The following is a 6,667-nucleotide window of genomic DNA, read 5'->3' on the forward strand; positions in this document are numbered from 1 at the left end:
ATAAATGTAACACCTGGCTTTAGATAGAGTATATTTCTGAAAAAAAGATTCTTCTTTCGATTCGGCCATTAGAATTTCTGTCGTACGATTCCGAGTGGAGCGTAATGAGAAGATCTTTTTTCAGAAAAAATTTAATGTGAAAATCAAATTATCCTATCATGAATGTAACACCTGGCTTGAGATAGCGTGTATTTAAAAAAATGCTTCTTTTGATCCGGCCATTGGAATTTCTGTGGTACGATTCCGAGTGGTGCGAAGTGAGAAGATCTTTCCTCAGAATATTTTTATTTGAAAATTTTTTAAATTTATTTCTCATCTGGTCAGAAATGATATTAAGTATTTTCTGTCATTTTAAGAGTTAAATTGATCGTTAGTTTGATTTCTTTTTTCACAGATTATTGAATGACATCTACACTGAGTGACAGTGACTGGTTCTGATCATAATACAGATTCCTTTAAATTTATTGAAAATGTTTCTGGTGAAAAATCAATTTTTTTTAAACAATACAATTGCTTAGTTAAAAACTCTTCCTGTTTATTAAAAATTGAACTATCCTGTTTGAATTTTTTTTTTTATTTGAAATTAATTTCTTTACATTATAAGTTAACTGCTCTAAATTTAAGCTTCATTTTCAAATGATATTATAACCATTTCTTTATTCCATGGTAGAAAAAAATTCTTCCTTGGGGGGGGGGGGGGGGGGGGGGGGGAGGAGGGTAGAATATCAACTGTTTTCAATACAAATTCATAATTTAAATTAAAATGTTCTAAAATTGGTTGGGAATCCATCTCTTCCTTTAAAAATTGAACAATTTTGTTGAATTTTGAGTTCTGTTTGGTTAAAAATTAATTTTTTGAATTAAAAATTTAAAACCTTTGTGTTGAAAACTGATGTGTTTTGTAAAAAATTTGTCTTTTTCGTAGGAAATATATTTTTCGGTTCAAAATAAAATTTCTTACTTGAAAATGAATCCTTTTTATTAAAAGATTAATAGTTTCAGTTGAAAATTCATTTTTTTAACGGAAAATTTAACTTTCTTATTGAAATATCATATTGTTGTGTGATAAATAATTATAAATAAAAAACTATTTGATTAAAGATTCAACAATTCCGTAAAAATTCGTCTTTTTTATTTGAAAATTAATTTTTTTACTTACAAATTTAACTACTTGGTTGATAGTTGAACTCCCAAAATCGCCTTTCATAATTTTTTGAAGATCCTTGAATAAATTCACGACAGCAAATTAGTCGTGAAAAATTATATAATATAGTATGGGAGGGGAGAGTCCGAAACTCACAAATCATTATGGAATAAAGATCAAATTCAAAGTAGGATTATAAAAAGATCATGAACATTTTTTTACATATTATATATAGATTCCTCTGTTCTATTCCGCTCCATGTCTCCCTTAGGCGGTGTACCGCGCCACCTTACATTCGGGCGGTGTACAGTTCTTCGTCGTGTGGGGTTGCTGAACAGCTCCATGTCCTCTATGCAAGGACAGGACTTGGAGCTATGCAGTAATTAAACTGGAAATAGAGTAGTGCACCGCCTCAACTCAACATGGAGAGTTATACCGCCCAAACTCAAGATGGAGTAGTACACCGCCTAAACGCAACGTGGAGCGGTATACCGCCCAAAGTCGAGACGGACTAGTACACCGCCCAAACACAACATGGGGCGGTATAACGGCCAAACTCTAGATGGAGCAGTACACCGCCGAAACGTTACGTGGAGAGGTATACCGCTCAAACTCAAGATGGAGAAGTACACCGCCCAAACGCGACGTTGAGCGGTATGTAATAGAGGCGTTGATATGGTATGTGATATAAGATGCATATCTTGCGTGGGATTTTCTGTTTTGTATTGATTTCTACCCACTGACTTGATACAAACGCAATTTATATGTGAGCATCCAAATTCGCAAACATTGAAGAAAAAAAATTCTTTGCACTCAAAATTATTTATATGTTGAATTTTTGTTTTTTCAAACCAGATTTTTTCCATTTTTGAGACGAAAAAATCATTTTGAACTGGAAGGGTGGGCGTCGATGAAATTCAAATTAAACGCTCTTACACCTTACGATTTGTTTACTATTTTCATTATTGTGATTGCTCACGCTCATTTCGAGATGGAAATTTAAAAAATAGTTGAAGCTCTTTTTGAAAAAACTCTGTTTTTTTTATTTTTTAAGTTTTTTTCTGAAAATCGACGAAAGTAAGTAAATTCCCTGGTTATATCTTCAAAATTTGATTATCTGAAATTTTTAATCACAAACTTGAAATAAGTCATAAACAAAGTTGTAGATCATTGCATCGTAAAAAGTTCAATTTAAAGACATGGAGAGATTTTAAGTTTTTTAATGTAAGCTAATAATTATCATAATGAACATTTTCAAAATACCATTAAAATGTAAATTTTAAAATTTTAATGATTTATAATACTATTTTTGCAAAATTAAAGAATTTTTAATTTCAATCCTCAAAATTGTACAACTTTGAATCTTAAGTCATAAAAATTAAATAGTTTTTAATTTTGAAACTTTAGATTTAAAACATCTTCAATTTAGAAGATTTTAAATTGAAAACAGTTGACAAAATTAAAGAACATTTATTTATGTATCTTTAAAATAAAATTAATGTAAATTTTAAATTCTAAATCTTCCAATTAATTTATTCCAAAAAGCGTCTTCAAAATAACAGACCCTTAAAATGGGAATTTTAAATATTGAATAATTTTTTATTTTTTGAATTCAAAAGTTCTAAATTGTAACTCTTTGAAATTGTACAACCTTAAATTTCTTCCATACAAAATATATTAAATTTAAAATACTTAAAAAATTGAGGAAGTTTTATTTAAGTATTTTTCAAAATAAAATTAATTTAAAATATAAATTCACGCAATTGAAGACTTTTTTAGTCGAAATATCTTTAATTGAAATATTAAAAAAATAGCATACATTTAACATTCTTGAGAAAATTGAAGAATTTTTATTTATATATCTTCAAAATATAATAAATTTCTACTTGAAATCCACGCAATTAAAGAATTTTAAAAATTCTAAACCTTTCAAATTGAATTATTCCAAAAAGGGTCTTCAAAACATCAGACCCTTAAAATTTCAATTTTGAATCACTTTTTATTCTATATTTTTAAAGATTTACATTAAAAATTTCTTCAGTTTGAAAGATTATGAATTTAAAATTCTTGACAAAATTGAAGAACTTTTCTTCTGTACGTCTTAAAAAAGTGAAATAAATTTCAATTTTAGATCCACACATTTGAAGAGTTTTCATACTAAATCTTCCAAATTAAAATATTCAAAAAAATTTTTAATTTGAAAATTGAATAAGTTTCTATTCTATATATTTAAAATTCAAGATTTTTAACTATAACTGTTTAATATTGTACAGGTGTAAATTGAAAACCATAAAAATTGAACAGTTTTTAATTTTGAAAATTTACAATTGAACATTATGTAGGTTTCACGTTAAGAAATTAAAAATTTCTTAAACTTGAAGACTTACATTAAAAATTTTGTCCATTTGACAGATTCACAATTGAAAATTATTGTCCAAATCGAAGAACTTTTATTCATATACCTTCAAAAAATAAAACAATTTTCAATTTTGAATCTACACAATATTGAAGACTTTTCTATTCTAAATTTTAAAATTGAATTATTGTAAAAAATCTTTGAAATAACGGACCTGTAACATTTGAATTTGAAATATTTCATAATTATAAATTAAAATTTTTTTAACTTGAACTATTCCAAATATGTTTAAAATGACATACCTTGACAATGTAAATCTGGAAAAATTAATAGTTTTCTATTCCGTATTTTTAAAGTTCAAGAATTTTTAAATGTAACTCTTCAAAATTAAACAGCCTTAAATTATAAATTGTAAAGATTTAAATTAAAAATTTATTTAATTTGAAAAATGTTCCATCGAAAATTCTTGAAAAAATTGAAGAATTTTACTAACACGTCTTCAAAAAAAAAAAATAATAATAAATTTAGATTTCAAAACTATACAATGAAAAACTTTTCTATTCTAAATCTTTCAAATTAATTTATTTCAAAACAATCTTCAAAACAACAGACCCTTAAAACTTCAATTTTAAATATTGAAAAATTTTCAATTCTATGTTTTTAAAATTGAAGAATTTTTAAATTCACTTTTTATAATTGTAAACATTGAATTGCAAATTTTAAGAATTAAAGAATTTTTCATTTTGAAAATTCACAAATAAATATTATGCAAGTTTTAGATTTGTAATAATAAAAAATTCTTTAATTTTGAAAATTTACATTCAAAACTTCTTCAATTTGCAAGATTTTAAATTGAAAAATTAGAGAAGATTAAAGACTTTTTATTTATATATCTTCAAAATGATTTTTAAAACAATCACAATTTTTTAAACTTTTTTTTTAGTTACGTTACGGATAGAGATCAGCCCACAGTAGATAATGAGCCTACAGTGGATAATCATTTATTAAAAGCAGAAATATTCATCGAATAATTAATTCTGGTTTTGATTTATTGAAATTTATACTGTCCTAATTGTTAATTAAATAAAAATAATTATTTTACATTCATTAGAATTTTTAACTAATTATTATCTACTGTAGGTTCATTATCTACCGTGTAAGAGATTCGAAAAAAATGAAAATTATTTGATTAACTACAAAATATTTTAAACCAACAATATTGTTTTTAATTAAAAAAAAAAATTTGAACTGAAAAACAGTATTTTTGTTTATTCACTTCGGTAGACAAAAAGAAAAATTTCTGTATTGCCAATTGAACTTTGCAGGACATTTGAACGTGTTACCCGTGCAGCTGATGCGCTCTATATTATCTACCAATGGTAACCTTCATAAAATAAGTATGTGCTTTACCATAATACTTTTTATCGATTTAAAATTTTAATACGCAAGGGAGCGTTAAAATATTGCTTAACGTAATTTACGCCCCCCCCCCCCAAGCCCTCTTATCAAGTAACAGATCATACAATTTGATCCCCCCTCCCCCACGCAGCTCTTACTTAACAATTTTTGTATTATGTTTAAAAACAGAGTATACGTTTTCTAAATAAGATAACGTTTTTTTTAAATAAATTGCTGTATAGAAATAAATTATTTAACAATTTGTTTGTTTTTAAACATATCTAAACATAAATTCTGTGATATTTTGAAGAAAATTAGAAAAGATTTTTGAATATTTCAGTTGTATCAAGGAAGAATCTTGAAGATTTAAACAAACAATTTTATTCTGCAAAAGATTACAAAATATTAGGAAAAATTCGAAACTTTTCAACAGACATTTAGGACTTTTAGACGTTTGGAAGAAATACAAAATATTTGATAAATTTTGGGAAATGCTTCTAAGTTTTAAAATATTACAAATCTATTCAAAATCTTCTAAATTCCTTAACATATTTTTATCTGACTCGAATGTTTGTTGAAACTTTTTAAAATAATTTAAAATTTTAAAAAATTGCTTTAAAATCTTCCAACTTTTCTTAAAGTTTTCTTAAATTCTTAAATTCTTTTTAAATTCTTTAAATTCTTTTTCTTAAATTCTTAAATATTTTAAGAAAATTTTTAAGAAAGACTCAAAGAATTTGAGTCTTACCAAATACTCTTTTACAAAATTTAGAGAAATCTTTTATAATTCTCTGAAAATTTATTTTCTAAAATAAAAAATCATTTCAATTCTCCATAGGAAATGTATAATGGCAAAAATTTACTGAAACATTGTTTAAACTCTTTATCAAAATTTTGGGAAATATTGTTAAATTTTTTGTTTTCTGTTACAATTTTTTCTCAGAATTTATTAGGAAAAAACTCATTTTTAATTTTCCCACAAATCTTAAGAGCACCTTAAGAAAAGCAGACATTTATCTACATTTTACATTTTGAACCAAAAAGATAAATTTTCGAACAAAAAGTTTAATTTTCTACTGAAGAAGACGAATTTTTAACAAAATGCATTAATTTTCAACTAAATAGTTGCATCCTCAACCAAGAAGATTTTTTTTTAATAAAAAAGACTATTGAGTTTCTACCAAAAAAGAAAGAATTTTCAACTATAAAATAGTTAATTTTTCTACTGAACTATTGAGTTTTTCAGACAAGACGAAAGTTAATTTTTCATCAAGTAGTTATATTTTAGGTTAAAAAATTCAATTCTAAACCAAAAGGATATTTAAAGAAAATCCATATATTTCAATTAGAAAATTAAATTTACAATTAGAAAGATTATTTTTTTATTTATATAGTCGAATTTTCAGCAAACGACAGAAATTTTTTACCAAATAGTTAAATGGCTCAGCTAAAAACAATAAACAATCGGAAATGGAGTAATTACATTTCTACACGATAAATTAATTTCCAATAAAAAAACGAATTTTCTACAAAAGAATTAAATTGTCTACCTCGCAGATTAATTTTCTACGTAATATTTGAATTTCCAAACAACAACAAAATTTTCTATATAAAACAGTTCTATTATAACGCCAAAAAAATCCTATTTATGACAAGAAGATTTAATTTTAAACTAAACAGGTGATTCTTAAAAAAATTAATTTTTAGCAAAGTAGTTCAATATTCAAACAAGTAGTTGACTTTTAAACATGAAAATATTATTTGGGAAA

The sequence above is a fragment of the Belonocnema kinseyi genome, chromosome 2 (genome assembly GCF_010883055.1).
Source record: "Belonocnema kinseyi isolate 2016_QV_RU_SX_M_011 chromosome 2, B_treatae_v1, whole genome shotgun sequence".
Lineage (NCBI taxonomy): Eukaryota > Metazoa > Arthropoda > Insecta > Hymenoptera > Cynipidae > Belonocnema > Belonocnema kinseyi.